The sequence below is a fragment of the Oncorhynchus clarkii genome, chromosome 10 (genome assembly GCF_045791955.1).
Source record: "Oncorhynchus clarkii lewisi isolate Uvic-CL-2024 chromosome 10, UVic_Ocla_1.0, whole genome shotgun sequence".
In the NCBI taxonomy this organism is placed as follows: domain Eukaryota; kingdom Metazoa; phylum Chordata; class Actinopteri; order Salmoniformes; family Salmonidae; genus Oncorhynchus; species Oncorhynchus clarkii.
In genome coordinates this window covers 22171130-22192440 of record NC_092156.1, presented here as the reverse complement: position 1 = coordinate 22192440, position 21311 = coordinate 22171130, and the positions used below count along the sequence as shown (strand labels likewise).

The following is a 21311-nucleotide window of genomic DNA, read 5'->3' as shown; positions in this document are numbered from 1 at the left end:
AAAAAAAAAACCTGTGTGGGGAAACGTGGGCCGGAACTAATAGGATTGGTTTTGATTCATTAGATTCGCTTTCATCATCCTGGTTGGAATTTCACTGCACGTCCCGCCGGGCTTCACACTTTAAATGGGGGGGGGGGCTGCAAGGTTCCAAAAGGGGGGCTGAGCACTTGTAATTGAGCCCCTACATTGCAAAAAGCTTCATACTATGTGGAATCATTAGCAGTGCTATAATAATGTCAATGTGCAACAGTACGGTATGATAAACAAATGATCGAGGAGAGAGCTGGCATCCTTACATCTGTGGGTTGCTAGCTATACCCTAAAGGGCAAAGGAAGCATGTTTGTTTCATTGTGTTATGTTAGCAATAATAGACCCCTGGTGTAACCCTACTGCAGGGTTTCCCAAACTCGATCCTCAGAACCCCAAGAGGTGAGTGTTTTGGTTTTGCCCTAGCTGATTCAAATAATTAATTAATCATCAAGTTCTGGTTCCCTCTTTGCTGCTATAACAGCCTGCACACTCTTATGGGAAGGATTTTCACTCGATGTTGGAACATTGCTGCAGGGACTTGCTTCCATAGAGCAACAAGAGCATTAGTGAAGTCGGGCACTGATGTTGGACGATTAGGCCTGGCTCGTAGACGGCGTTCCAATTCATCCCAAAGGTGTTCGATGGAGTTGAGGTCAGGGCTCCGTGCAGGCCAGTCAAGTGAAAACTAATTTCATGAAGCTACCAACAAACAATTATTGTGCTAGCATATGTTCCAGAGGAAGTTTGGAACTCCGTAGTGAGCGTTGCAACCAAGGACAGGTGATTTTACCACACTTAGCTTGTGTGACCTACCACTTCGCGGTTGAGCCATTGTTGCTCCAAGACGTTTCCACTTCACAATAACAGCACTTACAGTTGAGCTGGGCAGCTCTAGCAAGCCCAAAATTTGACGAACTGACCTGTTGGAAAGGTGGCATCCTATGAAGGTGCCACGTTGAAAGTCACCGAGTTGTTCAGTAAGGCCATTCTACTGCCTATGTTTGTCTGTGGAGATTGCATGGCTGTGTGCTTGATTTTACACACCTGTCATCAACGGGTGTCGCTGAAATAGCCGAATCTACTATTTTGGTAATTTATTGTAGTTTTTCTTGAATTTCAAGGATCTTCTACAAAACTGGCCTCCCAGTATCACACATTACCGTTTTGTTAGTGTGCGAATGTTACGGGATAGTTGGTATACTGTATGATTAGTTTGCCGTCCTGGAGATTACATGTCCAGACAGAGTATGACATCTACTTTTAGGATTAGTGAAGATAAGGAGTGCAAGTTGTACAATGCATTGCATGCAGTTTTATCTGAGACCGAAATGACATAACTTCAAAACAGTAGCACACATTGTTTGAGGAAACCCCCCCAGAATTTGTGCTTTCCCGTTTTGTTGTATTCTTTGGGAGTATGAGACAGTCTTTCAAAGAAGGAAGGCATCAGTCAGTCGAAAAATGTACATTTCAATGTAGTCGAGTGCAGATGCAATCTGGTTGAAATGCTGGCAAATGTGACAGAACACATCCGGAGTTAATGAACACACTCACGCCATTTAAACTACGTGAGAGGGCTACTACTTCACATCACAGTATATCACAGCATTGCTACTGACGGTTCTCTCTTCATTCAATTAGCTCAACTGACTTGAGAAACTTCAGGAATCAGACAGTTATGAGGAGTGTAATCACAGAAGAGATCTTACTTAGTTAGCCAGATTCAATGCCACCCGGCTGCATCTGAACAATGTAGACAACAAGCGCTATGCATATTCATTACAGGGTCTAATACAGGACTAGGCCTCAGTTCTTTAGCGACATTTTGATGCTGGGCGATTTTGTGTGAAAGAATTAGTATGATGACGTAGTTCTATATTTCAAACACTTCGAGTAGCAGGAAAGATTTCAGTAGGCAAGATTAACAATATTTAAATGTTTAATAAAGTTCTCCTAAAAATCACAATACAACCATTTTATAAATACAAGTGGAGAAAAAAAAGTGAATGTCAAAAATATACATACAGTTATCAGTCTTATCCTCTGAACTTCTGAATCAGGCAATAGAGATAAATGCATTATATTAATGCAAGTGCTACTCCACCAGCACAATTCAAAGTAGCCTAATTGCTATCCATAAACACAAAACACATTGTTTATGTTTACAGTGGCCTATACCAAAGAACATAGTAGCCTCTTTAATTTCAGTTGGCCCAAAATTCCCCCCAACAACAAACAGTCGATCACGGAGAAAACATTGGCCCTGTCTGTTTTTGGGCTCGGTTGCCAACCTGTCCTGCGCTCGATTTCACTAGGGCCCCTCTTAGTTGGCCTCTTCTCATCTCCAGCGCTGCACATTGGGCCCTGGCCACCAGTCTAGCATGCCAACTTGGCCTGGCCACTCAGCTCTAGTGTGTTCAAGGGCTTGGCATAGACAGCTTCCAGGAAATGGAGGGGCAGCAGGCCGAACAGAGCAACCAAGAAGCCTGCCTACGCTGGCCACCGACAGCAGGACGTATCGGCTGATGAAGAAAGTGTCTACGGTCTGCAGGAGGAAAGAGATGTTCAGACAGTTATCAGTTCAGACAGTTATCAGTTATCAGACAGTTATCAGTTCAGTACAAACTGATGATAAATGGGTTAGTTTAGGATAGATGGTTTCTGTATGTTTGATAAGTGGGTATCTTGTGTTTAAATGGTCAGTGTAATTCCTCTTTCTTCCAACAGATGTCACAAGTGAGCCACTGCAATCAGTTCTGGAGGGAGAAAATGGAAGGCAAGGCAAGGCAGGTTACCCCTTACATTTCATTATAAGCCAAATGTTAAAGGCCCAGTGCAGTCAAAAACATGATTTCCCTGTGTGTGTTATATAGGCGCACACTATAAGTGTGCAATAAAATTGTGAACATGTGAAAATGATGATAATGCCCTTTAAGTGTAAGAGGTGTTTGAAAAGACTGCCTGAAATGTCAGCTTGTTTTGGTGGGATAGAGTTTTGGCCTGCCTCGACATCATCAGGAGGTCAATTAGTTAGACCAATAACAAACAGCATTCCAAACCCCTCTGCCATTGAACAGCTAGTTTTCCCCTCCCCACTCAGACTGTCCTAGTAAAATTCATGCTTGAGAAATTGCTCTTGCTAAGTTAGGCACTAATTGTTACCCAGAAAGGATTTGATATTGAGATGACATGGACTTTGGTAAACGTATCACAGTGTCTGACTTGACTTAGTAGTTATTATATTGTACTCAAGCAAACATGGCCTCATTCAGGAAATTGACATGATAGTGCAAGAGACTTGATAATAGCGATGTGAGTCATTCAAGGCTTTCCTTAAAGCTAATAATCACTCTGTCTGCAATATGATCACATGTTGCATCATCCACTTGAAATGTCTTTTCAACTAAAAATCATTTTGGCATGTTGAAACTTGATGATAGCAAAAACACAAATGATTCATGACAAATTATTATTTTTTGAATACATTAAGAGCAATATTCCTCAAAAGATAGGATACTTACTAGGGCCTTAGTGTGAGGCAAGGGGGGGGTGGCATCGTCTCTGGCGAATGCAGTTCTCTCATTTAATGCATCTCACTTTCTTATTTGCCAATTAGCCAGCGAGCAGAGCCCAGAGCTGGGGGCCATGTTTTATTAATGTGGCATCGGACTGCTCGGTACTGGGGCCCTGTCTAGGGCAGGCCCTAATTGGCACTGTGTTATTTTGCTTTTGTTTAACAGCGAGAGGTTAGCTGTTTCTTACACTCGTGTTCACACACACACACTCTCTGTCACATACAAGCGGAAACCATGTGTTTGATGTATTTGATACAATTCCACCTATTCCGCTCCGGCCATTACCACGAGCCCGTCCTCCCCAATTAAGGTGCCACCAACCTCCTGTGCTGTACACACACTCTCAATCATCATATATACTGCTTCTAGTCTGTTTATCATATATCCTAGTCACCTTACCCCTAAGGCACTGGATTGATAAGAGGTAGTATGTATAGGGGTAAGGTGACTAGGATATATGATAGACTAGCAGCCGCATATATGATGATTGAGAGTGCGTGTACAGCACAGGAGGTTGGTTGCACCTTAATTGGGGAGGACGGGCTCGTTGTAATGGCTGGAGCAGAATGGTATCAAATACATGGTTTCCATGTGTTTGATGCCATTCGCTCCATTCCAGCCATTATTATGAGCCATCCTTCCCTCAGCAGCCTCCACTGGTGTACAGTATCAATGTGTGTGCACGTTGTGTGTGTGAGCGAATTAAGTGAGAGTGTGAGTGTGTAGAATGTGCATAGAGTGAGTGTGTATAGAGAGAGGGTCAATGCAGACCATCCATGTGGCCATTTTGTTAGCTATTTAAACGGTGCATATTATTATTTTAGCACACACACACACACATTAGCTAGTTATTAGGAGGTAAGTCACAAAAACATAGAATGTAATATAATAGGATCTCTGTGGTAAGGAATATCTGGTTGAGCCTCTTCTAAGACAGGTATAACAGACAAGATAGTTAGTTGCCTGTTATACCCCCATATTTCAATAGACCTACTGGCATTGTTTTTGATGTAATGATAGCTATTACTCCAGTTGTAAACCATTGAGACAACTATTTACAATGCGCAATAGGCAGCAGAATTAAAACAATCTTAGCTATGCTTGTTTATTTTTATTTGAATATGGCCTAGAAATTATGTACCCCTACCAGTAAATCAATAAAATAGTGTTTTTTTTTTACACATTAGAAAGACTTGAAACTCATCCACAAGTCAATTAATATTTCACTACATAAACCTAACTACATTAACACTTCGCTGTGGGAACATAGAAAACCTTAAAAAGTATCATGGCAGAACAGCAAATCCTGAATGTATTCACATGATTATGTAACTCTGTGTCGTTGTATGTGTCGAACTGCTTTGCTTTATCTTGGCCAGGTCGCAATTGTAAATGAGAACTTGTTCTCAACTTGCCTACCTGGTTAAATAAAGGTGAAATAAAAAATGTAAAAAATAAAATTATGAATGCATGCAGTCAAAAATAGATTGCCTGAATCTGATTCCTCAGGTCCATGTGTGAGGTGATCTTGCCCATTGGCCTAAACTAACAGGACACTAGGCCTACAGCACTATGAATTTGTCCCAAATGGCACCATATCCCCTATTTAGTGCAGTACTGCACCAAATAGAGAATAGGGTGTCATTTGAGACGCAGTTCATGTCTCCCTGTAGTTCTGGTTTTCCCCATACACAAACCTAACACAAACTGGCCAGGCTGGCGGTGTCCTCTGTGGGGTGGCAGCTTGGCGGATCTGGCTGCATTATTTGGCAGGCGGTGCAGGAGGAAAGCACTGCAGTCTGTTTGTGCTGCTGTTGGGGAGAGATAAATCAGACCAGGTCTTTACGACAAACACACTGCCACATGTTCTGAATGCAGCTCTGCAGCCAGGGCCATCAGGCCACTCTGCTAGGCCTACATACATGGACCACAAAACAAAAGCCACGATGATTTAAAAAATGTTGCAGATTACTTGTCTGGGACAAAACCCTCTGTGTTGTTCAGGGGAATCATTTGATGAGCTCAACTACTCTATTCAAATTGAATAGATCTTCATACTCCATTAAAAATCAGCCAACACCGCACTGCAGTGATTTAGCAGACATAAATATAAAATGTTTTTTATTAACTTTATTTTTTCAGGGTAGCCCTCAACACTACAATTTCAACATAACATTGTATGTGTAATCCTGAGTGACGTTCAGCCAGTGCACAGTAAAGTGCTGTGTGGCCAAGACAATTTTTGATGCTGCTGTTAGTACCCTGTTCAACTTGAGTATCAATATTAGAAAACACATAACACCAGTGGCTCACACTTCTGAAGAGAGCCTTTGAAGCCCAAGTGTGACAACAACAACTTTCTGCTCTGACAAGGCAACTATTGAGGTAGCCAGCTGCAGTTCACTTGCAAGTGTGTGTGTGTGATTACAGTATTATAGCTTACCTCAAAATCTTTGAATGGTGACAGGGTCTCTGAGCTACAGGGGGAAGAACACCAGGATAAGAGTGGAAATGAGGGCCAGCAGGAAGACAGGGATGACCCCTAAGCTGTTAGTCAACAAAAACAATACAGAAATATAATTTAAATTAAACACAAAAACTAAGTGTGCAATAGGGATTGGTCAGTGGCCAATTCTCTACCAAGGTATTCCAGCACACAGCTTTGATCTACTACAGTAGCTATGTTGGTCTATTGTACTTCAAACAACGTGTAGGCAGGTTGCTTAGGATTCAAACCTTCTCAAACAGACTAATTCATAGTCTTAGAGGTGGTATTCACACCATAATGTAAACAGTACAAAGGGAAACTGTTTTATTCTTCATTAAATCATTTTCCTAGTAATCACTTGATTGGGTGTTCTGTAGGACTAATGCAAATTTGGCCAAGGGCACTTCAATCAACCCAATCAAATCTGTAACCAGTAAACTAACCCCTTTTCACTAATTTTCATGCTTTGTTTAGACAGGCAGCCCAATTTTGATCATAGTTTTCACGAATTGGTGTTTTGACCAATCAGATCAGCAAAGAAAAATATCTGATGTGAAAGGAAAAAAATAAAAAATGGTCAAAAATATCAATTAGTGGTAGAAAAAAAATCAGAATTTGTCTGGCTGTCTAAAGGCAGCCTTACTGAAACGATTCATTTTCTCAGTAAAATCATGACAGAAACATTTCAGCAGTAGTGAAAAACATGTAGCCTAGCTGGTATCAGTGGAAATAACAGTTAGTCTAAAGTGAAATGACACTAAGGATGTAGGGCCTAACTATTTAAAATCATCTCTAAAATAAATTATGTGTACAGTATAATCCTCAAAAGTGTAGGCCAAGGGATTGAGGTGGAAGGGCCAGTGGGGCATTCACCTATGACCCTATGACCAGACGTAACATAGTTTAGTCCGGGACACTCAAATTAGTATGATATGTTAGGTATTGTTACATAAAACAGATGGTTACTTAATGCAAAATTAAAGTAGGGTGGTTTGTCGGGTTGGGCATAGAACGCAAACATCTAGCAACCCAAAGGTTGCGAGTTCAAATCTCATCATAACAACTTCAGAAATGTATAAACTGACTACTTACAACTTTTTAGCTAATTTGCAACTACTTAACATGTTAGCTAACCCTTGGTGAAGAGCTCAGTGACTTTCAATGTGGCAACTTCATAGGATGCCACCTTTCCAACAAGTCAGTTCTTTACATTTCTGAATTACTAGAGCTTCCCCGCTCAACTGTAAGTGTTGTTATTATGAAGTGGAAACATCTAGGAGCAACAATGGCACAACCGCGAAGTGGTAGGCCACACAAGCTCATAGAACGGGACCGCCGAGTGCTGAAGCGCGTAAAAATCGCCTGTCCTCGGTTGCAAGACTCACAACTGAGTTCCAAACTGCCCCTGGAAGATACGTCAGCACAATAATTATTTGTTGGGAGCTTCATAAAATGGGCTTCTATGGCCGAACAGCATCACACAAGTCTAAGATCACCACACTCAACATCAAGCATCAGCTGGAGTGGTGTAAAGCGCACCACCATTGGACTTTGGAGCAGTTGAAATGCGTTCTCTGCAGTGATGAGACACATCACCATCTGGCAGTCCAACGGATGAATCTGGGTTTGGCGGATGCCAGGAGAACACTAGCTGCTCCAATGTAACTGTAAAGTTTGGTGGAGGAGGAATAATGGTCTGGGCCTGTCTTTCATGGTTCAGGATAAGCCCTTAGTTTCAGTAAAGGGAAATCTTAAAGCTACAGCATACAATGGCATTCTTGACCATTCTGTGCTTCTAACTTTGTGGCAACAGTTTGGGGAAGGCCCTTTCCTGGTTCAGCATGACAATGCCCCCGTGCACAAAGCGAGGTCCATACAGAAATGACTTGTCGAGTTCAGTGTGGAAGAACTTGACTGGCCTGCACAGAGCCCTGACCTCGACCCCGTTGAACACCTTTGGGATGAATTGGAACGCTGACTGCGAGCCAGGCCGAATCGCCCAAAATCATTGCCCAACCTCACTAATGCTCGTGGCTGAATGGAAGCAAGTCCCCATGGCAACGTTCCAATAACTAGTGGAAAACCTTCACAGAAGAGTAGAGGCCGTTATAACAGCAAAGGGGGACCAACTCCATTAATGCCTATGATTTTTGAATGAGATGTTCAAAGAGTAGATGTCTGCATACTTTTGGTTAAGTAGTGTACCATACGAAACATATACTAAATGGGGAGTACAGAATAATACAAATACTATAGTTTGCCTTTTTGTTTTAAGTATGTAGTTATATCCTTGAGCTGCTATTGTCTATTAATGTTCTGTATTATGTCATGTTTCATGTGGACCCCAGGAAGAGTAGCTGCTGCTGCTTTTGCAACAGCTAATGGGGATCATAATAAAATAACAAAAAGACCAGGTTGGCAATCGACATGAAAGTCCAGACCTCTTGGCAGAGGTAGAAGTAGGCTATTCAGGGTAATGCAAATGAGAAAGTGGTGTACACTGGTATCATATCAGCACAAGATAATGTATTCAAAATACTAAAATGTGTTTAGGTATCTAGCTAAGTTAGGCCTGCATGTGTGTATGTATTCACAACTTACTTAGTTGGTCCAGAAGCTCTCAAGAGGATCATCCCCTGCACGAAAACTACAATCCAGATAAGAGCAATGGAAAAAAAAAATAAGTTCCCACGCCCAATACCGTACCAGCCATACTTCACCAAATCAAAGGGCTAGACTAACGCGTTAGCTAGCTAACTACTCACGTTGGCCTTGAGGATATTCAAATGAGCTAACTAACTATGTTAGTTAGCTAGTGCTGTTGATCAAGCAAAGCTATTTGCGTGAAATTGTGTTTCTACAAAACGAGTTGCATCGTATAATGCCAATTGCATCGTTTGAACTGGCATTTTGCACTCGCTGTTGACAGTCAAGTTTAATAAAAAAAAAAAAAAGTTTGTTAGCTAGCTAAACGGCTAACTTGTGCGTGCGTAGTGTTACTAACGAACTTCATTCCCAAATAATTGAATCACTGTTCGAGACCACTCATGATAATGGTGTGTGAACGCAAACATTCCAACTGTCGCCTACCAACCGCTTGCATGCGAACTGTTTAGCAACTAACGTAACCACCTGGCTCTCTTGGTTACAAATAACCTTCAATTTCATAGGATAGACCACTAGGGCGAGGAGCCAAACATAGTGGTTGTTACTAAGTACCGAATAGAATGCTGGGAAGTGTAGTGTATTCTAGTCCTAGCTGAAGTTGCATCTGAAATTGGGTAGGCTCGCTTGTGTTTATTTGCCATGAACTACCTAGGCTTTAAATTTGGATGCTTTAAAAAAAAATGTTTTACAATAGTATAACCACGATAAATCCAACTAATGTGGTGATGATTATGTTGGTGATTTAACATGGGTAATTTCAATCACAGGCTGCCACAAAATGGTTTTCAGACAATATCCGGCCTACAATTTCATGAGCATTGACACCAAAGTCAGACTATGACAAAATCTTAAATTGGCATACTAAAATCAAATCAAACTTTATTTGGCACATGCGCCGAATACAACAAGTGTATACTTTACCGTGAAATGCTTATTTACAAGCCCTTAACCAACAGTGCAGTTCAATAATAATATTTTTTTTACCAAGTAGGCTAAAATAAAAAGTAATAATTAAAGGAATACAATAATAACAACAATAACGAGGATATAAACAGGGGGCACGGGTACCGAGTCAGTGTGCATTTGTACAGGTTAGTTGAGGGAATCTACATGCAGGTGGGGACGAAGTGACTATGCATAGGTAACAAACAAACAGCGAGTAGCAGCAGTGTACAAGAGGGGGGGGCGGGGGGGTCAATGTAAATTGTCCAGTGGCGATTTTTATGAATTGTTCAGCAGTCTAATGGCTTGGAGGTAGAAGCTGTTGAGAAGACTTTTGGTCCTAGACTTGGCGCTCCGGTACCACTTGCCGTGCGGTAGCAGAGAAAACAGTCTATAACTTGGGTGACTGGAGTCTCTGACAATTTTATGGGTTTTCCTCTGACACCGCCTATTACATAGGTCCTGGATGGCAGGAAGCTTGGCCCCAGTGATGTACTGGGCTGTACGCACTACCCTATGTAGCGCCTTACGGTCAGATGCCGAGCAGTTGCCATACAAGGCGGTGATGCAACCGGTCAAGATGCTCTCGATGCCAAATCTTTTCAGTCGCCTGATGAGGAAAAGGTATTCTCGTGCCCTCTTCACGACTGTCTTGGTATGTTTGGACCATGATAGTTTGTTGGTGATGTGGACACCAAGGAACTTGAAACTCTCGACCCGCTCCACCCGCCTTTTCCTGTAGTCCACCATCAGCTCCTTTGTCTTGCTCACATTGAGGGAGAGGTTGTTGTCCTGGCACCACACTGCCAGTTCTCTGACCTCCCTATAGACCCTCTCATCATTGTCGGTGATCAGGCTGTTGTGTTGTGTCGTCAGCAAACTTAATGATGGTGTTGGAGTCGTGTTTGGACACACGGTCGTGGGTGAACAGGGAATAAAGGAGGGGACTAAGTACACGTACTGAACATGATACATCTTAGAAATTATGGTCATAATATTTTTTGTAGCCTATTGCCACTGTAATATTGGAATAATATATCATTATGAATAATGAATAGCGCAGACCCAGACCTAAAGCCTAGCTCTTTTTTTTTTTCACTGGTGTGTTATCATTGTGAAGTTATGCAATGTATCCATCCTCATACTAGGATGTCTGCTACAATGTTTCCAATTAATGTAGCCCATCACTTGCTTGTCTCACCGTCAATATGTAATTTTTAATTTGCGCCGACAGGGGGCCGGCAGACTCCGCGGTTTGAATATATGGAGATGCGCAGGGCCGGGGTTTGTGTGGTGGGAGACCAGTGGAGGTGATGGGAGGGGGGCCACGAGGAGGCGGGGGTGGCGGTGGGGTGGGGGGTGGGAGGGGTCTTACATGGTACACGTCACTGCTTGTGCAGGGGAGTATAGGCTGTGTTGTCAGCCTAGTGTCAGTCTGATGAAGATTGGCATTCAGGTAAGCTGTCATTCATTTTCAATGTCAGAGCATGGAGCAGGCTAACACTCCAGCGTCATTACAAAAGGCAGCACATTATTCATACAGACATGGCCATGCTAGGGAAAGAGAGAGAGAGCGAGAGAGAGAGCGAGAGGGAGGAAGTGAGAGAGAGAGAGAGAGAGAGAGGGAGAGAGAGCGAGGGGAAGAGAACAAGATAGACAGGGAGAGAGGGGAGGAGGGAGAGAGTGCATGTGCGAAAGGGAGGGAAGAGGAGAGGAAAGAGAGAACAGAGAAGGGTGATACATTTTTGTACTGGATGGAAAGACGAGGATTTTTGCTTGATGCAGCGTTTGGATTAATAAAATAGCCTATGTATATGTTTCAGATAATGGCATTAGGCGTTTTCGTTTTGCGTGGACACTTTAGTTTTCAAGGGATATGGAGAAGAGAGAATTATCGAAGACTGTACTAGACATTTTTAGGCACTGCACCTGAACGTGCTTTCCGACGGTGGATTCATGCTCATTGAATAATTATTTCTTAATTAATTAATATGCATGTATATATTTATTTGTTTTATTAATTGTATTTGCATATATGTTTTGACTGGCATAGCCTACATGATAGACCTATTTATTGGATATGGATTTTATTTATATTTACATCGAGTCGTCTATAATTTTCATAGATTTTCAGCTGGATGATTATCTTTAAACTTCATTGTATTCGATCTGATCATTTTCATAAGCTTATTGTTATAGATGGGCTATAGGTGAAAGAAATATATCATTTTCTCTATGGAATAAAAAACACGTTTTGCAGTCAGACCTGGCTGGTAAAATAAGTAATAGTATAGGACTAACTTTAGGCTACAAATAGTCCCGTTTGGCATCAATAAGCTATCCCAAATTCACTGTAAATAACTGCTAATGTATGTAACATAAATATAAGAGGATGAAAGTCAACAAAATTGTTTATAAGTGACACATGGGCTACATTAATAATATTTTCACGTATAGGCAATTGAGGCGCATTATTTTGCGTTTACGGCACATAGGTTATGCGTTATGCTAGTCATTGTAGCCTAATCATTGCCAATTTGTCAAAACTACACATTTTACGTAGGTTATGGCTTGTCAGTCAAATCTTGAAATAGCCTGAGCATGGCAAAGAGTTTTAAAGATTTGATTGTTGCGCTCGCTATGTGGTTTGGATTAGATTATTTGAAATCTTGGCACTTGGCGCTCCAACAAAGCAATCCAACCCACTGCCCTATTTTTATGCATTATAGTCAGTGTTTTAGTTAATCTGAAATAGCATCATGTAAAATATTGTTATAGATATTTAATTGCCCTAGTCAACAAGTCGGATGACTTTAATCCATGTATCAAAATACATTCAGTTTGGCACTTTATTATCTACTGTATTTCTATCTTTCTATCATTATAAGTGAATGGCTTGTGGCTGTCATCAACTCAGTGACTACAATGTTTGCTTTTCATTGCTGGGGCATACCTTGCAAGACCTCTCCAGACTGAACATTAGCGCTCTTTGTGTGGCACGACTCAATGCCTAGTCGCTATATATACTTTCTATTTTGGATTACTTGTCTATTCCAGGACTGGGCTTTTAGTGGGCTGGGCATTTGACATGAACACTCTCAAAATGTCACATAATTTGGAGTTGACTCCAGTCATGTATTCACAATTTATTGCCACGTATAGATTATAAAGAATTAAGCTATTTTGTCTTTCTCCCTCTAAGCTTCAAAGGTATCGAACATTATAGTGAGTTCTGATTCACAATTCATGCATTTAATATGTGCCCATTTGCAATGTTTGGTCTTCCATTATGGTTTTATTTAGTCGCAGTAGTTGAGGCATTATTGTGTATAACCCAACATCTGATATTAACTCACTTTGGTTATTTATATTTAAACTAAACTGATATATACATACAATGTATTACCACAAAAATGATTATATAAACTCCCTTTGAAGGAGTATTCCATTCAACCTCTCAGATTCTGATGATAGTTATATTCAGAGAGCATAATTCAAAGCAGTTTATATTTAGAGCAAAATCAGAATCTGCATCTTATTTGGAAATTGCAAAAAAAGCCATGTACATGCCAAGTAATTGTAGACATGAAACGTGTAAAACTACTGTAAAGAAACATAATATGTAAAACATGTAATATTGAAAGCTAATCTTTAGGCCTCATTCAACCAAAGGGCCCTGTTCAATCAACTTTCAAGAAGGCTGAAAGTCCTTGTGGCATAGTGTTGAACATGATGCAGGGTCAGTATTGTGCACAGTGACCCTTATCCCTTTATAAATACAACATCTGATGTCTTTGCATGTTGTACTCACATTACCAAGCACACAATGGTAATAAAATTGCTGCGGCAATGTATTCACAAGTCACATAACAAAAGCTAGTGACTCAGGCATTTAGTCCCCTTAGGTATGTATCTACCACATATGGGACAGTCGTAAACACTTCAATGGACCAGATTTGTTTGAACTTTGACTATGAACATAAACAATGCATTTTCTTAATGTGTCTTTATTTGTGTTGACAGAAGAAATGAGTGAAATAATTAATGTCACTTTTGTGTCTGTAAAATAAATATCAGACTCATGATCCAAGCAAATAATTCAAAAGTTAGTTGTGGAAAATAAGAGAGTCAAATAGCACACACACACACACACACACACACACACACACACACACAAACACACACACACACACACACACACACACACACACACACACACACACACACACACACACACTATAATCTTCATTTTGTCACAAACTACTCACCCTTAGTGCTTGTGCCATGTTGTTGTGTACCCCACATGACTCCAAATGTTGGTAGATCGGGGTATTGACAATTTAGATGCTCCAAAACCCTGCTGGGATCCTAATTGCTGATTTGTGTCATGGGACAAGCAGCCCAGGGGCAAAACTGCAGATACAAAACACCCAGACATTATTTGCATATTCCCATTCCCCAGTTTATGGGTCAATTACATTATTACGTGCAATGCTGTGCTCTCCTGCAGCTTTTTGGGGATAATCACTAATAAAGTAATTCAGTCGGATAAATGAAGGAAATAAGCAGAGCGAGAAAAGCATATGTTATAAGCCAATTTGTGCATTTATGTGTTGCCATAAAGCGATTGAGAAAATTTAAGCGATGTACAAATGCCTGCTATTTCCTTGCCTTAGCCCCTAATACCACCTCCTTCACTGTGCCAAAGTAACAAATACATAATTTTCTATGAGAAAACCATCAAGGTTTTTCAGGTGTCATTCTAACTAATTCCCCATTTCAAAATCTTTGTTTTAGCAGTCAGATGGAGGGAGAGAGAGAGAAAGTCGTTTTGTTTGAAATCATTCATGAGGCCTTAGTCTGCTGGGTGTATTGCGTTGGAGTGCACCAAGGTCTTGTTCTATCCCCGGGAACATTTGGGCCTTTTTCTCTGCTGTACAGGCCTCCATAGTGCAGTACACCAGCAGACCTCGAGATGATTGGGATGCATGTTGTGGCCCCCACATCAGGGGCCCTCACCGGCCAGGTCCACTAAGCTTGCTTGATCCCTATTGCTCTCTTGAGGAGGGACGAGGCCTGCTTCAACCGTCGGAGGGCTCAGTGTAAGGACGACCCTGGATGCTTTTATACCTTATCCCTCGCCCCATTATCCCACTACTGCTGCGTTGGCATCGCTCTAACTCTAAGTCCGTCACCGGGGAGCGACATGGAGAGGAAACAAATTTGCTTGATTTATGCTCTGGAGGAGCAGTGGATGTATTTAACGATCTGCCATGTTGTTTGTGTCATGTGCAATTGGCTGATCCTTCGCTGCTGCTTGCTCAGTCTGCAGAAGGACTGAAAATAGATAGGGTCATGAAAATGCATTAGAACTCTCTGAGATGTTTTCAAGGTTTTTTCCAAAGCCACTACATTTGAATAGCAACCAGCAGAAGTGAATGGATTTAGTTCCTATTACTTTAAAATATGCTTTCCAAAATCATCAAATCACCAAGTATACTAGGCAAGATCTTTATGCTTCTGTAGAGGTTGTCCAGACAACCCTCATGGTTGGAGATCTGGATATGAGTCTATAACTATAAAAGAGTCATATTTAGTCATTTGCTAATGATTTTAGCATCAACACTTTGATCGTATTGCCCTTTTTTAGAATGAGGAAATGAAGTAACAGCAGGGAGACATTCCTGAAACTAAGCAAAACTCACTAAACAAAAGGCTGATGTTTTTAATTGTGTTTTGTTGAAGTGGATGTAATTATAGTGTGATAGATCATAGTCAGGCTGTGAATACAGCTATTTATTGGCAATAATGACAATAACATTTAATGAAAGTACATTTAAACTTCTTTACAATATGATGGTGATGATGATGATTATTATTCACACCAAAATCAAGTTGTTTTTTTCTGTAAAAATGATTATTCAAGGATCAAAAGCTAAATCAAATTAGCAGCAGCTTATTATTAATTCTGCATTTAAAGACCTTTAACAAGACTGCAAACCTCTTTGTGCTTTTGCTTTTTATCTCTGGTGGAATGCAGATAATCCTAATAAATTAATACAGCCTCACAGAGAGAAATATGAAGCCTGCCAGTAAATCCTGAATGTATTATATTCAACCGTCCTGGTAACAGCTGAGCAGGGTGAGGTTAGAAATATTTGATTTTGATTCAACAGCAGATCAAAGCAGAGAAAATCACACCAACCGTTATGGATGCCGCATATTTGTAAACTCCCTTCTCCAAAAATACATACAGTGAGGGAAAAAAATATTTGATCCCCTGCTGATTTTGTATGTTTTCCCGCTGACAAAGAAATTATCAGTCTATAACTTTAATGGTAGGTTTATTTGAACAGTGAGAGACAGAATAACAACAAAAAAATCCAGAAAAACGCATGTCAAAAATGTTATAAATTGATTTGCATTTTAATGAGGGAAAAAAGTATTTGACCCCTCTGCAAAACATGATTTAGTACTTGGTGGCAAACCCTTGTTGGCAATCACAGAGGTCAGACGTTTCTTCTAGTTGGCCACCAGGTTTACACACATCTCAGGATGGATTTTGTCCCTCTCCTCTTTGCAGATCTTCTCCAAGTCATTAAGGTTTCGAGGCTGACGCTTGGCAAATTGAACCTTCAGCTCCCTCCACAGATTTTCTATGGGATTAAGGTCTGAAGACTGGCTAGGCCACTCCAGGACCTTAATGTGCTTCTTCTTGAGCCGCTCCTTTGTTGACTTGGCCGTGTGTTTTGGGTCATTGTCATGCTGGAATACTCATCCACGACCAATTTTCAAAGCCCTGGCTGAGGGAAGGAGGTTCTCACCCAAGATTTGACGGTACTTGGCCCTGTCCATCGTCCCTTTGATGCGGTGCTAAGGTCCCCTTAGCAGAAAAACACCTCTAAAGCATAATGTTTCCACCTCCATGTTTTTAATTTATTTTACCTTTATTTAACTAGGCAAGTCAGTTAAGAACAAATTCTTATGTTCAATGACGGCCTAGGAACAGTGGGTTAACTGCCTGTTCAGGGGCAGAACGACAGATTTGTACCATGTCAGCTTGGGGGTTTGAACTTGCAACCTTCCGGTTACTAGTCCAACGCTCTAACCACTAGGCTACCCTGCCGATGGGGATGGTGTTCTTGGGGTCATAGGCAGCATTCCTCCTCCAAACACAGCAAGTTGAGTTGATGCCAAAAAGCTCTATTTTGGTCTCATCTGACCACAACACTTTCACCCAGTTGTCCTCTGAATCATTCAGATGTTCATTGGCAAACTTCAGACGGGCATGTATATGTGCTTTCTTGAGCAGGGGGACCTTGCGGGCGCTGCAGGATTTCAGTCCTTCACGGCGTAGCATGTTACCAATTGTTTTCTTGGTGACTATGGTCCCAGCTGCCTTGAGATCATTGACAAGATCCTCCCGTGTAGTTCTGGGCTGATTCCTCACCGCTCTCATGATCATTGCAACTCCACGAGGTGAGATCTTGCATGGAGCCCCAGGCCGAGGGAGATAGGCAGTTATTTTGTGTTTCTTCCATTTGTGAAGAATCGCACCAACTGTTGTCACCTTCTCACCAAGCTGCTTGGCGATGGTCTTGTAGCCCAATCCAGCCTTGTGTAGGTCTACAATCTTGTCCCTGACTTCCTTGGAGAGCTCTTTGGTCTTGGCCATGGTGGAGAGTTTGGAATCTGATTGATTGATTGCTTCTGTGGACAGGTGTCTTTTATACAGGAGCACTCCCTTTAAGAGTGTGCTCCTAATCTCAGTTTGTTACCTGTATAAAAGACACTTGGGAGCCAGAAATCTTTCTGATTGAGAGGGGGTCAAATACTTATTTCCCTCATTAAAATGGAAATCAATTAATAACATTTTTGACATGTGTTTTTCTGGATATTTCTGTTGTTATTCTGTCTCTCGCTGTTCAAATAAACCTACCATTACAATTATAGACTGATAATTTCTTTGTCAGTGGGCAAACGTACAAACTCAGCAGGGGATCAAATTATTTTTCCCCTCACTGTACATGTATGGGCAGCAATATGATAACCCTACAGTTGGATAAAAAACATACACCCTTAGTGGGAGACCTAAGAACGTAGGTTAAAACTACAGCCTGAGCTACCATTCATATTTCCACAATTAGTTTGGAGGTATGAAATGTAATTCTCGAGTTTCCTAGACATTTTGACTGGCTGTGTTACAAAGCATTGGCCGAGACACAGAGGGCGTGGAGAGAGTACTACTCCTTGGTGGTAACCATGTGCCTACAGTTGTCTTAATGGAATCTGGTTGGCCATTTCCTTATGTTGATGATTGGCACTAGACAGTAGTAGACTGTACTTAGAAAAACAGTACACAGGTCCATTGAATGGATGCAATCTCCTAAGTGCCATTTTGTCCTAAGAAGTGCCATCTCTCACAATTTGCTGGAATGACATCACTCAGCCCTTTCTGCCTTACTGTATACTTCCTGTGTATTTCTCAGTGTATTGTATTACAGGACATCTCTGGTTTGGAGGACAATATTTTCCCTCTGTACTCTCACCTCCTGGCTTTTTAACATTAGTCTATAATTGAGTTTCCTTCCCTGCAAATCCATCTGTACATCTTGTTTTAGTTCTCCCTATGATGTCCATAGAGGTTTATTATCAAAAGCCAGATGCAATGTCTGACATAGGAAATCAAGGACATTTTCCTGATGGGCTTTGTTATAGCAGAAGCAGTGGATCAAAGGACTGAAAGCATCGCTTAAGCGGCAATGACAGATTCATTTATTGTATTGCATTTTAGTGGAAATTTCACTTATTAACTACAAATGACTTCCTCAATGTGGTCCAATTCCTTGTAAAAAGCACGATGATTTTATGCTGACGTTGACTAGTGGGAGTGCATTTTATTTCTCCCTGGTAATGTTATGTCTTGTGTTTTACTAGACTTTTACTCTCCAAAATACTTTAAGGAGTACCGTTTCATCTCCGCAATATAGTGCATTGATGCATTTTGGCCGTAGGGAGACTGTAAAGCTCCCAGCTTCTCTCGGCTTTGACATATTAGATGATTTAGGGGTTCTAGGCAATGTAGGTCTTTGAAAAACATAGGTCCCTCTAAAGATACCTCTTCAGTCTAGTTTGGGGATGGAAGTGAGCATTTTTTACATTCAGCTGATCCACATGTTAAGATGTACTTGATAGTTGATACTGTACTTATTTCACGTTGTCCAAAATGTAAGAATCTGAAATACACTTTTGTTCAAAGTAAAGTTTGTGGACGTTTTCCCATTCTGTTCCCTAATCCTTAAATAGAGAAGTTAATTAAGAAAATAATCTCCTTCCTAATTGATGAGCCTCAGATAACTGTGGGCGATTCATACACATGCTTCCTCAAGTTACTTTAATGGTCTTTGACAACTTTTATTGAAACCAAAATTGAGAAAACGTCAACTCGCAAAGTGCACAGTATACCACGAAGGCTGTGTCTGCCATATTCAGATAATTCAATCATTACTTTCCCCTCTCTTGTTCTCACCCCATTAGTTTCAGAAAATTATGAGTCTGGCACTCTGGCACTCAGTGAGGGTGTGTGAGAAAACAATAAGTGAGTAAGAAAAACACTGACGTTAATGTTAAAGCTACAGGATTGCGTTGAGAATCAGTCCCTTCGCACTTCGCTTTTAGTCAGTTAGACTGGATTGTTTTGCTGTTTTCCTCATTCAAGTTTTTAGATTTTGTTTGGAATTTCAACAGCTGCTTCCCTTGCTCAGTCACAGAGTATGCTTGCACAATTCCTCTGCACATTCTAGTTCTTGTATAGAGAAGCGAAGTAGACTTGTTGTGACATCACTCACAGTTAATGTGAGAATGTAAAGTTGTGGCCAGTTGCCCAGCAGGATAGGTTAGAAATGTCTGAATAGCTCACTGCTCTTTCAGTTCCTTTGCAAGCAGATCATGTTTAGCCCTAGCCTGTGTTACTTTAGCCTCCCTACAAGAGAGCATGCTCCTGTATTGCTGGAGGGCTAGAGCCCAAGGGGGCCAGGGTGGTTTGTGAGCAAGGACAAGGTTTCTTAGAAATAGTATAGAGTAGGCCCGAGACACTGATCTAAGGTCCGTTTTGCATCCCTAACCTCTAATGATTAAGGTTTTGGGTAGGGTAAGCTGATCTGAGATCTGTGCAATCTAAGGACGACTACAGGTTACAGGTTTTCACTCCTCAACAGGAAATGCTCAGTGACATGTTTATGGAGATCCCATTGAACTTTGTGTCTAGGAATTTCATTCAGACTTGAAAAAAGGGAGTTAATATGAAATCTAAACCTTAAAAACAGTGAAACATAAATGAAACGACTGTGTATGAATGTGGGTACTCTTATGCCTTGATTCTTAATGGCACACACACACACCATGTGAATGAAAGCTGTGTGTTTGTAAGACTTTTTAGGCTAATGCCAGTTCTGATTTAAGAAGTGGTTGCATTTTTATGACTCAACATTCATCTTACTTCCCACTGGCTGTTCCAAACCACACACGCCAATCCTTATTTTATGTTCTTTCACATTTGTTACGTTTTATTGGACCCAAGGCATCAAGTTGTTGACTTTCAAGTCAGAATGTAAACAAGAAGATGGCAGATGCATAAAGTGGATGCAGAGGCTCTGGGAAATATTATCATAACAGACACAAACTCTAAAGGAATCTGCACACAGAACAGTTGGCGACAAAAGAATGGTCGTAGTTTTATTGTCCATGTTAGAGTTCCCCTGTCTTCCTTATACCCATTGTACCGAGCGATTGAGAGAACACCTATGTATTTTACTCAGACTATGTGTCTTAAAACAATGGCCCTAGTTCCTATTTTTCCAATTATACAACTATCAACATACAATAGAATGAACACTTTCCATAGAGTAAAACATTTAGACATTTACCATTGTCTTTAAATTATGTGACTAACCTCATCAGGGTTGCTTTATAGCAGTAAATAAAGATAATATGAATTGTAATAAAATGTCTAAATGTATTGTCGTACAGACATTTTATAGATGTTAATTCAAGCTTGGCAGTACATTATGTAGAGTAGTATGTAGAGACAGTACTCATTTTCAACCTAGTCTATCACTGAGCTTTTCTCCACTACAAAGACTTTTGTGACTCCTGTCCATAATTGGTTACCACTCTTTTATCTTATTATCTGTGTGCGCATCATTATTGCAGTCATCACATTAGATTATTTCATGCATAATAAACAGATTCAAACTGTGTGCCAGGTAATTAGTATGTTAGGATATGTGCCGCGATATGAGCTTTGCTTTTCTAATGACCCTATTGTTCCTTCTGTCTCTGAAAAGTGTGAGTTACTGATACAAATTTGGCACGGTTGAATAAGCAATGTATTTCAGCATACCGTTTTCTTTCTCTACACTTTGCTCTTCTTGGATGCTCCTGCAAGTAGAAAAAGATACTAAAGAAATATTACAGAGAGCGATAGGCATGATTTGATTCTGGTTTCTGGTAGATAGATATAAGTCGATTTAAATCACAGATGTGCTAGAGTCCATTCACAAAGAAAGAGTCCTTTGACATTTTATGTGTTGATAGCTCCACTCTGGTC

At 40.8% G+C, this 21311-nt stretch overlaps 1 protein-coding gene and 1 pseudogene across 1 annotated transcript in view; one reads left to right on the top strand and one right to left on the bottom strand.

Annotated features, from left to right (window-relative positions):
* Window positions 1-2202: 2202 nt before the first annotated feature.
* Window positions 2203-9017, bottom strand: LOC139419474 (transmembrane protein 218-like; annotated as a pseudogene).
* Window positions 9018-11135: 2118 nt separating this feature from the next.
* Window positions 11136-21311, top strand: part of LOC139419192 (uncharacterized) — a 133918-nt gene continuing 123742 nt past the window's right edge. The window contains exon 1 of the mRNA XM_071169185.1: window positions 11136-11159. The gene's annotated coding sequence lies outside the window, so the exon portion shown is untranslated. The remainder of the gene's footprint in view (window positions 11160-21311) is intronic.